Genomic DNA, 17,415 nt, shown 5'->3' with positions numbered 1-17,415 from the left:
TTGTCCTACAGGCATTTGAACCGAAGTCTGAATTGTGGGTCCAGACTGAGGTAAAGAGGCTTGAGGAGTTGATACAGGAACAGTAGAAACCGGAGCTATCGATACTCCAGAAGTAGGTGGGGTAGATTGAACAGATGTTGCAGTAGTTGCAGCAGTCATTTGAGGCGGAGTTCGAGGCAAACTAGGCCTAGGCTGAGAAACTACAGAAGGTGCAGAAGTTTGAATAGTAGGTTGGACAGGTTGCTGGGTTGAACCAGAAACCAAGGGTTGTCCAGATTGAGATGAAAACTGCACATTTGGTTGCAAGATCTGTTGAGATTGATATGGATCCCACACTAAGTTCATTCCGAGGTATGGACCCACAGCAGGTTGAGCATATTGAGGACCATAACCGGGTTGAGGGTAGGGTTGATAATTCAAAGGTACATTTCCAGTTCCTTGGACAAATGATTGACCGGAAGGTGGTTGGAAACCTTGCGTTGGGTACTGACCTTGAGGTTGATAACCTTGAGGCACGCACTGATACTGGGGTTGACCTTGAGGTACATATTGATACTAGGGTTGACCTTGAGGTACATAGTCTGGGGTTGACCTTGAGGAATGTACTATCCCGTAGGTATGTACTGTCCTTGAGGTTGCCCCCCAGGCAATAATTGGGTACATTGAGGTTGCCCCCCAGGTGATAATTAAGGACCTTGAGGCTACCCCCCAGGTGGTAACTAGCCACCTTGAGGTTGCGGATTTGGAATGGTACCTAACATCATAAGAATATCTTCTACACTCAACGGCTTAGTTCCATTATTACCAGTTAATAACCCTTGTTCAATAGGTTGAGGAGATGCTCCCGAAAAAGTACCAGTAAGTGACTGATACCCAGAGGGAACAGAAGGACCGCCATATAAAATGGTTTCTGGAGATTGAGAAAACATGGATGACTGTCTTGAAATATTTAACAGAGGATAATAACCCCTAGGTGTTGGATGAAAAGGAATTCGAGGTGGTGAAAAACTTAGTCCCGTGTTTTCCAAAAAATTGGTCAATGAAAGATACCAAGTGTCCCTCCTAGGTGGACTGTAAAAGATTGATTCATGCTCCCTAATTTCTATAGCTGGTTGATTTTCAGGGATAGGTATACCTTCTTCCAGAGTAACAAGTTCTTCAATAGCAATAAGTCCAGAAGGAATATTTTGGGTAATGACTCTTTCTACCCTGGGTGAACCAGGACCATTGGAAGTTGGAGAGGCAAATCCTGATGTTGGAGTAGCAGTAGGTTCAGTTTCCTCGGCTAATTCACTAGTAGAAGAAAAACTACCAGTAACTTCGGAAAAAGAAACATGTTCTAAAATATACTATGGTGCTTGAACTTGGTAATCAGGATGTACAACCAAAGAAGACTCTCCTTCTTCAGGTGACCCAACTCTACTATCACTAGGAGTTACAAGGGCTCGAAGCCCTTCAAGCTGGCTCAGTGAAAACTCAGGAGGTTGGCCCCGAAGTCTACGGGACTTCCTCGGTAATTCAGCTACGATTAAACATTTTAACTACTTCACACGCAAACAAAGAAAAATCTCAATGAAAACCACCTAAAGTCTCTAAAGAACCAAATAATTTTGAATCACACGCCTAAAGAATCTAGGAGGTCAAACCACACATAAACAGTAACTTTCTGTACCGAAAACACTAGTTGGTGATGAAATCCAACGTCGCAGAATTCAATACAGAAATGGTAGTTGGAACAGTTACCTCGGCAACTTGCTTAATGAATAGACTGGCACAGTTTTCTCCACTAAACCGTCTCGAGTGAAGAGAACCCCCCAGAAAATCCAAGTGAGTCTAGCCGACGTCTGCTCCGGGTACAGTGGGATCTTCCCTCCACCGTCACCTTAGGAAAGAATCCTATATAATATGGTCACTATGGTTACCAACGGAAACAAATATACCTGGGGGAACAATCTCTGATCCGATACACACGCAAGGGCAGAGTAGCAAGCTCAATCCCGTTGAAGTCTCCTTGACATAATCCAAGGTTTACCAACAAGTGACCCCAGGCTCCTCGACAATGGTTAATCCGAGGTTTACCATTTTTAACACGTGTATATCTAGTATCGTTCCCAATGAGGAAGGATTGATTACCCCACTGGTTCGGACACGATCTGGTGCTTGACTCCTATAAGAGGAGATTCCCAGAGCATATATGTAACAATTGAAATTTACCTCCTACCGCAAGATACAGCTACTTGTTTGTTTGACTATCTTGGAGAGTTAATTACTCCCTACTCCAAGATACTAGCCTAAGCTATGTTGATGATAAAGAGCCCTAGAAATAAAAAGATTACTAGATATATTTTACTTTAAGCGTTATTTTTATTGTTTTTTTCTTAAGTCAAAAGGTGCGGAGATGAAACTTTATGGTGTGAAGACTCGACTCCAAATCACTAAAAATGCACTTAAGATGAAAAACAATCCTTTTTCTTCAATGAATTTCTAGCTAAAGAAAGAGTTGAGAATGCAAATGCTTGTAAAAACAAATCTTTCCTTAACAATCAAATCAAAAGAAGAACTTTTTGTCTTTTCCAATACACTCAAAAACGAGACAACTAGTTATGCTCACGAAAATTTCCCTTCCTCTTTTCAAACACTCAAATACTACAAAAACAAACTTTTTCAAAAGAGATTTTTTTTTTAATTTTATAAAACACTCAAAACTATTGAAAAATCTAATCTTGAGATCTATAAATTCTAAAAAACTAATTGAAGTAAAAGCTTACAAGATTTCTTTTCAACGATGTTTTTCTTAGTTATAAGCAAACTAAGGACTAATTTGTCCAGAATCACAAATTAATAAAAAAAAAACCAGCTTTTGTTTTCTTTTCTAAAAATGAAATCCAAAACTTTCAACACAAGTTCTTTCGAAGTTTCGCAAAGAGAAAAACAAGATGGATTCCTCAACAAAGGAAGATTTTAGAAAATGGTCAGACTCATAAGAAGGCCAGCAAAAACCAAGGTGATCTGAGGTTTCTAAGGCTTCCAAGCTCTGAGTTACTACAAGACCAAACGAAAATCAAGCCCGACACACAAAGCTTCTAGGAATTTCACCTAAAACCTAAATGAGAATGTAATTAACCTAAGAAAAGTTCCTGACAAGATACGTGCAGATCTGGGTAGAGGCTAAAAACACATAAATAAATCCTAGGCTGATTGAATCAGAAAATTTTAAGTTTTTCAAAGTTTTGACAGGGTCCACAGGCCCCCAGTATACCCAGGTGCGGTACCGCTCTGTGTGTAAAACAAAAGTGCAGGGATGTCCGCACTGTGTTACAAGCAGAGGGTGCGGTCCTCTTCCAAAAGTACAAAAAACAAAAAATAATTCAAGATCTACTAAACCTACCCAATCCCACACACATCAAGTTAAAAACCAAAAACAAAGACACAATTTCTCAAGTCAAAGTAAAAGCAAAGGAAAAAATCAAAAATTCAAGTCCCCAGTGGAGTCGCCATTTTTTCGGCCATGTTAACACCCAGGTTGTTCCCTATGACTCCCAAGGGAATACGGCCGGGGTAACCACTAACCAATCTTTGGGTTACAGTTCCTAGCCTAACTGCAACCAGAGAGGGCTCTCTCTTTATGATTTGTCTCTGTTATGATGGTGTTTTAGGCTAGCTATTATGCTCAGGTTTTGGTTTATGTTTTGGTTGAAAGATTTCTTTCAGGTCTTATGATACAGTGTTTAGATAGTATAATACCATTGGGCAATGGAGTCTGGAGTTGTGAAGTGATCTGATACGCTGGATTGGTGGTGTTCAAACTGCAGGGCCTATTGTGTATTTTAGACAGACAAAACTAGATCAAATGGTGATGTATGTCGACCAACAGAAAGCAATTAAGAATTTTCTATTAAGCTGGTGGGGTGAAGGTGAGCACACTGCACAGGAGCAAAACTTGAATTCCTGTGACAAAGGTCACTGTGATAGATGTATTCTGAAAGTGCAGCAATTAAGAATTACACTTATCTAGATTACAGCTGAAGAAAACATTGATAAACAACACAGATTGAACTCAGGGTACTCAGTGAATAAATCCTGAAAGCTATTCTTTTTCCTTGTTACTTAGTATTGAAAATAGATAACATATATGGATTTTAACAAAACAACTAATTAACAGAGAGAGATACAGAGACTTATTGTATGATGAAATACACAGGGATCCAGCAGTTATCAACAGACACCAGAACGCATCCAACACCTCAGAAATCCGAGAAATTCCATTGCTTTCTCTATTAACTTCTGAAAGGATTACAGCATAAGAACTTCTTCAGGAGAAATCAACAACAACCCTTGCAATCTTATGCGAAGGGGACTTTATAGAAATGCGTATACAAAATATCTCAGGCATTGAGTCATCTGAGAGAGAAAATATCTTCATTATTACGTTCAGAAAGTAGGCAAGGAGTTATTACAATTTTGAATGCAGCGTAAATGCTCTTTATGTCTGTCAGAGGATTGTTTTGACTTTTGAGAGTCACTGAGTCAGTTGCATTACTCTGTTTTAATTCTGGAAATACGCATTTACTTTTGGCTGCGCAGTGCATTCTCAGGTTTGCCAGCTGTGGTCTTCTATTTCTGCTTTGTTGGCCGCTACATCCGCTGAGTTGGCTCAGCTTTGATTTATGCTGCGTGCTGACTTTGCTGAACTGTGCTTTTTATAAAAATTTGTAAAAAATAGAAATTTGGTGAATGCCTTACTGATTACAAAATTCTCTGTATTGCATCTGTCCACCATTCCTGTGTAGGGAGCTGATGCCTGAGGATGGCCTCCATTGTCTCTTCTGCTTCTGTATATTTGAAAAAATTTGGGGCCACATCAAACAAGTGATTAATTTCATTCATTATAAAAAATAGATTTTCTATCTTACTATAGAAAACCTGTCCTGTAATAGGCCCTGTGTCTTCTGAAGTGCTGGCCCTCTCATTGATCTGTGCTGAGGCAAAAACATTTACTCTTTTAGCATACTGTTCATGGGTGAATAATTTCCCTCCGCTGTTCAGTAAGCTAGGGAGTCCTCCACTCTGCAATACCTGAAATTTCTCCATGAACCTATTCAGCTCTGTCTGCATATCCTGGGTTCTTCTGTCCAATGTCTGCACCAGATTTCTAAGAGTAAGAACCCTCTTGATCATTTGAATAGTCTCAGTTCTATTTGTGATTCCAATGGTGGCTAACTGAGAACTTGTTTTGTGGTTAAGCACATTGATCATTCTTGTAGCAACTTCAGGCATATTTCCTAATAAGGCTCTTGATGTTCGGATTTCCTTCTGTGCCTTTGGGATGAGCTCTAGTTGCTCATGGATTGTCTCAATATATGGCCATTGGTTGGTGATGATTGGCCAATATTGGACCATATCATTGCTCTGATCTCAGATATGATTTTATCTAGCTTGAGCTCATTCTCAAGTTCCTTGATCCTATCTTTAAGGGCTTTGATTTCCTTGGCCTTTTCTCCCACCTCTCTTTTTGTCTTATCATGCCTTTCATTGACCTTGGCCAGCTTGTCTCTGGTTTCATGCAGCTCTGTCATCTGAGCTTCCAAGATTTGTATTTCATTCTTTAATTTCTGCATGTCTAGGCTCTGTGCCTGTTCTGTACTTGTAGGTGCTGCTGAAGTGGATGTAGCTGTTTGTTCAGTTTGTTGAGGTGGAGGCACAGTGGTAGGAGCAGCATCCTCAAGATTGATAACTTGAGGAGGAGGCTGAGAAGTCTGACCCTCTTGTCTTTGCTTTAGTGCTGCTTGTAAGGCCGCTTGAGTAGCCTCAGACTCTCCTAATTTCTCTTGTGTCTGCAGGAGCTGCTTATATATAGATATTAGCAGATCTGTGGCATCCTTTTCCATCCTTTGTTGGGCTACCTCATCTGTTTGGGGGTGAATGGTAGCTGGGAGCTTGACTTTCTTCCTTAATGCAGCCATGTCAGCATCCCTTAGTTTCAAGATCTCCTGTATCCCTTTGATGTCATTGGGGTTATGCCCAATTTCCACGATGATGTCCTCTAGGGATTTTATCCTGTTGTCTTTGGCCTGAGATGAAGCCCTCTCCAATTCTAGTTGAGAGGCTGTAGCATTGAGGCTGCTTGTTAATTTGTAATTCTCCAACGTTTTGTCTGCCAGGGAGGCATACACCATTTCACCAGTTTGCTTGTGCAGCTCAATTCTATCCATTGGGTGGATGTCCTTGGCCAGGACCTCTAGATTAGTCCTGAGATAATCTGCAGTAGATTGTGGCTGGAGTGCGGTGGGTATGAAGTGACTCATAGTCAACTTGCCTTCGTCCACATCAAAGGCAGCCATTAATCTTTGTTGGTTGGAGGGAGCCATTTTCAACAAATGGTTATATAATTTGACCTTCATGGGCTCACTCCTTCTTTTGATGTCTATAAACTGCTGTTTGATGCCTACCTCTCCTTCCCTCTGCTGGCTGGAGGAAGTGACCTCCCCTCCCATGATTCTGTCTTGTTCTTGGTGGAAGGAACTGACTGAGGCTTCCCTGCTGGGTGGGCCCATACCCATTGCTTGTCTAATTGCCTCATCATCCTCTGAGAAGTCATTTAATCTTTGTCTCTTCTCCCCTTGGTTGATGGATGAAGTCATGGGTGTTTCTCTCTCTTTTTCTACTTAGGTCCTCCTTCTGTGGAGTTTGAAGGACTGAGGCATCAGTAATGTTTTCAGGCCTTGAGTGTTCTACATTTTGGGCCTGCTGCTCAGTGGTAGGTGGGGTATCTACCACTTTTTCTTGCTGTAAGGGCTGCTGTGTTTCAGGTTGCCCTCCTCCTTGCTGCTGTTGCTATTTTTGTTGTTGCTGCTGCTCTGCCTGTTCTTTCTCTCGCTGCTCTGGCTCTATCTCCATCACCTGTTCTTTTCCCTTCTCTGATATATTTCCAGCAACTCTTGTAGCTTGTTGTTGGGCGGTTGAAGAGGATGCTGCTGCTCCAATTTGTGTGCTCGGCAGTGAGCTGACCTGTGAATAAAACTCAAGGTCAGCCATTTTCTCTAGGTTTCTTAGAGCTCTTTGATTAAGCTCTTCTTGAGTAACAGATTCTTCTAAAGTCCCTCTCCTCCATTTGCTTTGATTGGCATGTTTTTCTATGTGAGGAAGGCTGCAATGATCATAAGCAAACAATTTGTATTTAAGCCTCCTCATGGTAATGAAGTTGTTAGGGTCATAAGGTTTCCATAGGAAGCTGTATTTGAGACCAAGGCCCCCAAGTATTCTATCTGCTTCCTTCCACCCTTCCTCCCTTTCGTTATAGAGGAAATGGCCAAGTTGACTTTTGACCTTTAGCTGTGCCTTCTTACCTTTGCCTGAAAAGTGGAACATATCCACAAAGCCAAACTGCCTGAAGTATTCTAAGGCAAGTAGTCTCATAGGCACAAATCTGGGTAGTCTAAATGGGGGCAACTCACACCCATATATTCTGATGACGGTGTGGTGTTGGTAGAAGTACCAATCCCCAATACTGTATGCTTTTGATAAATGCAGGAGTCTTTGCATCTCATCTGTCAATATGGGAGGAGGTGAGCCCAAAAGTAGAGTCATGGCTGGATGAATGAAGTGATCAATGAACTCATAGTAGGTGTATGGAGAATAGAAATTGAGGTGGAAAGCAGATGTCCAGTACACCACCGATCTCAAATTTCCCTGTGCATCTTCTCTTTTCATTGGGAAGGAGAACTTCTCATGCTGGAAGTATAGAAGCAAATGATATATGTAGGAAGTGTATTTAAATACCCTATCTCTTGATAGGTTCATCAACTGCTCATGCATCTTGTCAGAGATGTATGTGGCATAGTCATAGCAGACTGGTTTTCTTCCTGGAGAAAACATGAGCATTATGTGCATAACCGTTTCATCCACATATTCCACTGAATCATATCCCAGGATGGGACTGATCATGTCAACAAGGTCCAGGCCCAATTGGTCGAGGTAGACAGAGTTGATGGGAGGAGTTTGTACAGTGTCAGCTTTGATGAATAACTGGTTAAGCTTTGTAATCTGGGCCTCTGTCATTCTGGCTCCCCCTATTATCAAATCAGCTAGTGATAGAGGGACCAACTTCTTATTTGTTTTGAACTGCAGCATCTCCCTGATGGCTTCAGGGGTAATAAGAAACAGAATTGCGCCTGAAGAATCAAGCACTGCCCTCTGGGATGCATCATAATACTCAGCACATAAGTGGATGAGTTCTGGGAATTGGTTGACCTGTGGTAGCTTGAAGATTGGGAGAGAGGAATCCCAAATTCCCAAGATGTCTATCCCATTCTGATGTTGGATTTTAATTTCATTTAGTATTTGGAGATGAAACCTGCTCCTGCTTAGCATTTCTTCTGATATGTTATAGTCTAAGTCAGCTAATGCTTTCCAGCCCAATGCTCTGTGAGGGGCATTCAGAGGAGCTACATTGAGGGCTATAGGAGCCACAGGGGGATCCATGGTTCTTCTTAGGATTCTGTTTTTCAAGGACTGGTGTTACTATGCAGAGTAACACAAACAACGCTTTTTCTGAGGAAAATGAGAATTTCTGAGGACAAAGAGTGAATGGGAAAGGTTGTAGCGATTGAAATGCTGCTTTTGAACCAGTGGGTGAGTAGCAGAGTTGAACAACATATGTGTTATGGTAAATTTGGTTTTTGTAGGCAACTGGTTCACGATTGCGCGAACCAGTGAGAAAATTGCGTTCAGTTTGCCCAATGTGGCCTGGTAAACATGTAATGGCAGCACTGGTATGGTATTAGTGTTGGTTCAGTGGAGTTTAATGGTGATTTTAGCATTTCAATGTCTGTTCATAGGCTTATAAGCGGAATTCAGCGAAAATGGAGTTGTAGAGTGAAAATGAGTAATACCTGTGGAATCTGGTCGGTTAAAACTCGCTAATGCTTGAAGGAAGGACGCTCTGGCGGTCTGGAAGCCTTTTCGACAGGCTGGTGCAGGCTTGAACGTGAAATTACATGCAGAGCAACAATGCGGCTTTCTCCAAAAAAATAGCAAAAACGCGACTTTTTGGCTCAAATATAGATTTTGGTGACTTTGGCGCGCTTTTGTGCTGACGTCAGCATGACGTCATAGGTGGGGTCAGGGTCGGATGACGTCAGCAGGACGTCATCCAGCCAGGTGGCAGATTCTGGTTGGTCCACGGGGATGGTGAGGTGGCAGGACAGGTCGGCCAATGGATGAGCGGAGGGATGACGCGACGGCATGACTGGCGATGAAGGGCGATGACGTGGTGATGATGTAATGCAGGCAGTAATGAAAAAACCGGAAACCGCGGCGGTTTCATATCGCACCGCCTATGGTACGGTGGCGGTAAATGACAGTAGTACCTCCGATGAGCCGTGGAGGGGACGCGTGGCTGCCGCATGACGTAGCCAAAATACGGCCATCGGACGATATCCTTCGTACAGCAGATGTGCTCCGATGCCGCGATGGCCGTCGGATCTGGAGGGGCATGATCTAACGGCTGTCGGAACTTTGATGTGATTGGGGGATAGGACAGATAAGGATCGGACGTCGGAAAGGGTCCGATGTGACCAGAGCCGTCGGATCTGGAGTCGTTTGATCGGACGGTCATCAGGAGGGTTAAGTGATAGATGGGTACGGGGAGTGGCGGAGTTTATTTTAATAATATTTCTGGGGATCTGTGCACGGGCGGGGGACTTCGGAAAAGTGGGTTTTTTGCGAATTTTAGTGAAATGAATCCGCTCTTTAGACTTAGGATAGAAAAGGAAAAAGGTTGGTTTTTCACGATTTTTTAGCCATTTTTGAAGCGGGTAAGAGTAGAAACTAGGCTTTTAGGGGGGTTAGTCATGTGCAACTGGGGGTCAAAAAATGAGGAAATGAATTTGCAGAGGAAAAGGGAGATTTAGCTTAGGTTTATCAAGATGACCAGGTGTCATCTGATCCCTGACATGTAACTTATTGGCTATAGTACCAAAGGGGTGGGTATTTATATAAAATTTGGGGTTTATACACCATGGTGTTAGTAATATTAGGGAAAAGGTGATATAAGGGATCTATATAATAGAGTTAGTGTTAGCATGGATGATGGAAGTGAATGGGGGGAAAAACACTAAGTTCATTTGAAACTTACTTAGTTTAGGGAGTAGATCAAAATGAAAAGATTTTTAGACAAGAAATGTGGCTTTGGATGAACAAGAATCATTATGAAACCATGATCTTCCTCCCTGAATCTCAGCTCATAGAGGGATGTTAGCAAATGAAAAAGAAAGGGGGAAGGAGGGAGGTTAGTTATGGTCCTTGCTGCAACTTGATGAACATGAACACCTTGTCACTTGATAGACTTTGCCTTGGTAATCATAGTCAACATATCTGCAATGGTAATGATAGCCTTTCTGCAACTCCAACTACTTACCCAACTACTTTCCTAGCATTTTTATTTCTTCTTAGAGGGTGCACTTGGACTTGCAGACCCTTACTTGCCTTTTCTTTTCTTTGGCTTTTTCTTTGTTATTTCTATCTACTTCTACCCTTATCTCCTCCAAGGTCCCAGATTAAGCTGTTGGGAGCCTTTTCTTCTCTACCTGAACTACTTGTCTGCCAAGATTAAACAGTTTGGACAGACTCCTTTCTCTATTCTACAACTGTAAATTTAGACCATGGAATGATTCAGATTAAGCTGTTGAATCATCCATCAAAATTTGAAGTTCATACCAAGCTATAAGCATAGATTGGGTTCTCTTGGAAATATGTGATCTTTGAGTCATCAAAGCAGAACAAATTTGGACCTTCCATAGCCAATCATGAAATATGAAACCTATTGGTATAGGTATCTAACAGGCCACATAAGTCATTCTTGCGGACAATACCGACCTCCCTAGTATCTAATGATATCTAGCGACAAGCAAACCAAACAAATTCTATCTTTCTCTAAATATGCAATTTTTAAATAAAGGCTAGTAGATGTTTAAGGCCTACCTCAGGTCCAGTGTTAGTTTGTGGAAGCCACGCTCCGTTGATCCAAATGAGCTCCCTTTTAAAGAATCTGCAAACACAAACAAGCACACACATTAAATAACACCTGAAAAGCCAATATAATAAAGCATATTTATCATGATGATCAAGGAATTCATGAAAGAAACCATATAAGACAATTTATTGAGAAAAATGAATCTGATTGTATTAACTTTAATCAAAGAAGAACTTTACAACCTTGGTGCCTTGATGCTGTACAAGCTCCTCCCAGGGTCCAACAAGAATCTCCTCTACTTTGACAAGTTTCACTCTCTTCCCAAAGAAGCCAAAAGGTATGTAATCTCTCCTCTCAAGCTTAACTAGGAAGTCTCAATTCCAACAGCATTTACCCTAAAAAATGTTCGGCTTTCAACCTCCCTAGCAACCAGCCCAATGCCTTAATTTATAGTGCAATGGAGGGAAGTTATTAGGTCCACCTTCAATGGGATAAAGCCCTCCTTCAAAGGGATAAGCTCCTCTCATCAAGGGATTAGCTCCTTTAGTTATGGGATGCATGAACCACCTAGGAGCGAACCATCCACATCAAGATTCCTTCTAGAAGCATCTAGAATTAACCACAAGTGAGTTTTTAAGAATAATCTTGTGCCTTTTTGACTTTCAGAGGGGTCCACACTCACTCCTTTAGAGACAGAGTGGGCAGGTCTGTAGGTAACAGTAAGAGAAAGTGCGGAACCAGAGCTTTATTGATTTTCAAGGACTTTCACTCATTTTTAAAGCTTGACATGAAGAGCTGAGGTTTGAGACTTGCAAAGGAGGACAATATGAGTGATGATAGACTCACACTGATTGAAAATGGTCATGGTGACAATATTTTATGTAACAGGGTTGGGCTTGAGGACTGAGACTGCGTAGTCTGCAATTCAAGCCTAGCTAGAGGGAAAGATTATGTAGTTTTGGAGGTTAGGGGCCAAGATTGAGCACTTAAACTAGGTAATTCATAGTTCTAGGAGGCAGGAACTATGCATTGCGCAGTGTCAAGAGGTAGGCTTGCTACTTGAGGGTTGAGGTTGTGCAATGTGCAGTTCAGGAAGGCTGGGTAAGGCTAGGTTACCCAGTCAGGAAGTTTTCCATATTTGAGTGAGTGTGGGATCTATTAAGCTAATGTTAACGTAACAAGACTTAATTCTGATCATGCACTTATAACGCTTGATGATACAAGATAGATCACTCAAAACACATGAGCAGCATACTTCCCTCAATGCGACAACTTTGTGATGACTTACACCAAGTGTGACATCAAAGATACACTTTACGACAACTGTGACGACATTTGTCTGACAGTGCTTGAAACTTTGGAAATGAGTGTGGTACATGTTTACATGGTAAGACCAACTCATTTACACAAAGGTTACCCCTTCAAACCATCAAGGCTATCTTTCATGTGTTGTGCGACACTCCACATTCTAAAAGATGACATTTACTATATGAAGAGAAAAGTGTGAACGACACTTGCGATACGTGAACGATAGTGAAAATGACACATGCTAGAGCGAAGATAACATGAAAACCACACTAATTAAAGTGAAATCAAGAGAAAGAAATAGTTGAAAGCATTCAAATGACACTCACGAAAGCGAAGATGTGAAAAAGTGACAATTTAAAAAACTCACCAAAATAGAAGTACAAACGCAACCAAAAGTGAGGGTTTGTAATTGACAATGTACACTGACTGTTGACATCAGTTGAACACTGCATTGACATTGTCTTGATGGATTGTGATATTCTCGTTCAAGCTTGTGTGAAAGAATGCGCTCATGAACTTGTTGCAAATTGAGCATGTGTGAGCAAATGACTTTGACCGATCAAGGAGTGACCACAGAACAACCGAATGCAAGATCCATAGTAGGCTCCAAAATTCAAGTGTAAGCAAAATTTTGGAGGGTGTTTGTCACAGCAACAACACTTGTCTACACACTGGTAGAAATATTATTTTTCTTGGTAAATTCTTTCGTGTAGTGTTTAGTTCTTCAGGGAGTTTTGATTAATCGTTCAGATTACCATGGCTCCCACACTTATCACATGCATAAAGATAGTCCCCTTCATTCCTTTACTCAATTAAACACAAACATAATATCAGCAATCACATAATGTTTCGAATCAGGAAATGGTAATGAAGGTCACGAACTTTAGATTTTCAAAGTGTAGTTTTTCATATCTGGGGTTTCTCCACTACCAGAAGCCTAAACGGTACCCTGACAGAGTCACTTCAGGGATACAAACAATGCCCTGTTGCCAACAAGCCTGGGTAGTACCCCGACAAAGTTGCTTGCTTCACCTCTCTGTGTGGGAATCCTTTCTCTTCTTTCACCTTTATTTATTTATTTTATATAGGATTATGCATCGGCACTTATTTATTTCATGGGTGGAAGGATCCTGACTTATTGAGAGCATAAGAGGTTGTCACTTCAGAGAAGCATATATAAGACCTCTAATATTGGTTTTCTCGTTTAGAGTTTCCCCTTGTCCTTCTCTACTTGATTGGATCAGCCTAAATACACTAAAACATAAAGACCCGAGGGCATGAGTTTTCCATAATAGACATGGAGATCACGGTTCGACACAAGGCTTTCCTTACGCAAGGATTGTATTTTCCGTCGGAACATCATCGACCAAAAGGTGTAGCCAAGACAAGGAAGAAGGACAAAGAGTTAGCCAAATGTTGTAGTGTCACAAAGTCCTTTTTTATTTTTCCACACTGTCTTTCGAGCCCAAATAGGACACCCTTTATGCAAAGCCTCATTAGACAAAACACAAAAGACAAAGCACAACAAGGGAACAAAACTAGGAGGAAAAAAAAAGGAGACTAACCAAAAAGATGATGGGTAACCAAAACGACAAAACACAAGACAAACTACAGAAAATGAATGCAGGATGAATTTGAAGGTAAACTAATATGCAACTAGACCTACTCCTAACCTATCCAGCTAGAAGGTCGGGATCACGGATAATGAAATTTCCAATGTAGCCACTGCAGTTGTTCTTAACCTACATACATAAAAATATGATCGATTAAAAATGATATAAAGTAATGTGAAACAGAAAAGATAAGAGCTTGAATAATTTGCACAACAAATTGAAGGTTTTTCCTATCAGCGGAAAGATGTGTCATAGTCACTACTTCTATCCAACTTGTGGTCTTACATTTTTGATGAGAATTAAAAACATGCAAACCTAGAAAGCTCCTTGGTAATGCACCTTCATTTGTGCCATCCTTCTTAGCAAGCATGAGAAAATACCGAAAATTCACAAAGAGCTTGCTAAGTAAGATTCTTCCAAGCAATCATAGATTGGATCATGAAATTCAAAACAATCCTCTTCAAAACCCCGAAATACTTGAAAGGATGAATTTTGAATTAGAAACACAAGGTCGGGATGAGAATGTTGTGAGGGAAAATGGATCTGATCATATTTAGTCGGCATGTCAAGACAGTGAGTACGTGACATAACCATCAACAAAGGTTGAAGTGCCTCAATTGCTTGGCTAGTATCCAGATAATGAGATGTTAAACCGTAAAGATGAAAGGATGTAAAACAACTGTCATTGAATGTCTTGATGGGAAAATGGTAAGGTGAATGAAAGTCATCAGAGACAGAATCATGATCAAATGGGTTGATTAAAGCATTAGATTCCCAACTTGTAATTAAGAAGGATACATCAATTTTAATAGTTTCGTGAATGTTATGAACAATAAAACCAACTTCATCGCATGTCGAATTCTACAAATCATCTTCCTATAACTGATGGAAAACCACACAAGCATCGTAATCATCGAAAGAATTAAAGAGGAATTCTAGTATAGCAAATATACAAAACCAGTTAGGGTGTAATGTATGAAAAATATGAACTTGATTCAACAAATAACTCAAGCACTTGCTAACACTCAAGAGGATTTCTAGTGTCATCAAGACATTCACAATAGAGACTAGGATTTGATTATTCAGCATAGCACTTGACAAATATGAATTATTCAACTGAATGTAATCTTAAAATTGATCTAATTCACAATTTTGCACATTCACGAAAGGTATACACTCCAAACCCGAATTCGATACAAGAGATTTGCATGGGGATGAATTCACCACAGTAGTATGACCATAAACTTGATCTTGAGAAATAGGAAAATTGTAACGAGAAATCCCAAAATACATCAAGAACGAGTTTGCATCCAGTGAAATAATTTTGCTAAAAAATCTAGATCTGACATGGTTCAAGAATTTTACCAGGATTGCCAGAACCTAACATAACCATCAACAAGAGTTCAAGTGCCTCGACTTCCCGAAAAATTCCATAACTTTGAAAAGACAGATACGAACATTTTATAAACTAATTCAAATCGAAAATTGCATGCGGATAGCTGTTATCGATTAAGTTAATAGGATCACCCTTATCTAGATGGTAGTTATCTACATCACTAATTTGATTAGATTTTTCAACTTCAACAAATAAATTACTCAAGTCATAATATTCCTCTTATCGCAAGTATGAAGATATATGAATCGGAAAAATCTCATGATCATACTAATTTGAAGAGTTGCCCCCATACAAAACAAGTGGTGATAAGCGATGGAATGGATGCTTTATAATTTCAGTGCTTTCTTCTTCATCATGGATATTCTCACTATCATGTGTCATTTCAAGATTCAACTTATGAGATAAAAAACTTGAAGAGCATGGAGAGTCTCCATTGCAAGTGCAACAATTGGATTTCTTCCTACCACAAGATACAGCTACTTGTTTGTTTTACTGTCTTGGAGAGTTAACTAAAACCTATTCCAAGACACTAGCCTAAGCTATGTTGGTGCATCAGAGCCCTAGAAATGTAAAAATTACTAGATGAATTTTAATTAAGCGTTGTGTTATTTAGGCTGTTATTACTCAAAGGGGTAAATGGATATGAAACCAATGGTGTTATGACCCGACTCAAAACTGAATTCAATTGAATATGATAATGTAATCCTTTCATTTCGATGAATCGTAACTAAAGTAAGGAGAGAGTTTCCATTCACTTCCAACAATGCAAAAATTGATCACTAAGAGAAAATATAACAAATTCTCTAATGCACTAATTTCATCAAGAAAAACTAATGCAAATCAATTTCAAAACATTTTTTTATTTTTATTTTTATGTGTTAAAGACAAGCATAAAAATATGTAAATTCAAATCAAAGAAACTGATCTAAATCTATGATTGATTTTTTAGAATGTAAACTATGCAATTGTAATCTATGCACAGTTCACATGAATAGTATGCAAATGTAATCTATGCACATTTTTCATTCATATTCTGAAAATGAGAATTCTAATTATGCAAATGTGATCTATGCAAGAGAATTCTCAAACACAAGATGATTCTAATGTAATATAAGAACCAATCAAGTGCAATTCGAGAAAATTGGGTGAGAGTTCCAAAGATCAAAAATAAAAACACTCAAAGGCGATTAACACTCATACACAATTTAGCCCCCCCCGGCTAATGAGGGGGAATTTTTTTTTGCAAAAACAAAAGCAAAAAGATGTAAAATTGTGAAAAGACTGAGACAAACCTCCAAGTAATGACCAAAGGAAATCAAATTAATAATTTCTCAAAAAAGAGACTCAAAACACCCAATTGATAAAAGCTTAAAGCAGGAATGCCAATGAAATTAACCAAGGAAAGTTTCTGACAAGTCACATGCAGGTCTAGGCAGTGGCTAAAAACCTATAAACAAATTCTAAACTGATAAAAAGAAGAAAATTTAAAATTTCTCAAAATTTTGACAGGGTACGCAGGCAGCCTGTTTACACAGGTGCGGTCATGCTCTATGCACAAAGCAAAAGTGCGTACAAGTACGCACTGTGCTTAACTCAGAGGGTGCGTACCTCTCCCAAAACTATGAAAAATAAAAACTAACTCAAAATTAACTAAATTCACCCAATCCCACAATCATCAAGTCAAAAACAGAAACAAATCAACGTTTCTCAAATCAAAGTATCAATCAAAAGAGAAATCAATCAAATCCATGGATTCCCTAGTGGAGTCACCATTTTGTCATGCAGAAAGAGTCAATTTTGTAGACAAAACCGACCTCCCTAGAAAACAAGGCTTTTCTAGTGACAAACAAAACAATCAAGCACTATCTTTCCCTAAATATGCATTTAAAATAAAAGCAACCAGGTGTTTAAGGCTTACCTTTAGTCCAACGTTGTTTGTAGCAGCCAAGCCTCTTCGATCCAGATGAGCTCCTTCTCCTTGAAACCTGCATACACTAACAAGCAAACGATTACATAGCACCTGAAAAACTGATATAATAAAACATATTCATCATAAAGACCAAGGAGTTTATGAAACAAATTATATATAACAACTTGTTGAGAAAAATGAACTTAATTGTATTAAT

This window comes from Pinus tabuliformis, chromosome 7, assembly GCF_031772625.1.
Source record: "Pinus tabuliformis cultivar Carrire ecotype Pingquan chromosome 7, CPIR1, whole genome shotgun sequence".
NCBI classification, from domain to species: Eukaryota; Viridiplantae; Streptophyta; class Pinopsida; order Pinales; family Pinaceae; genus Pinus; species Pinus tabuliformis.
The sequence above is the reverse complement of the archived record's forward strand: the minus strand, read 5'-3'. Positions refer to the sequence as shown.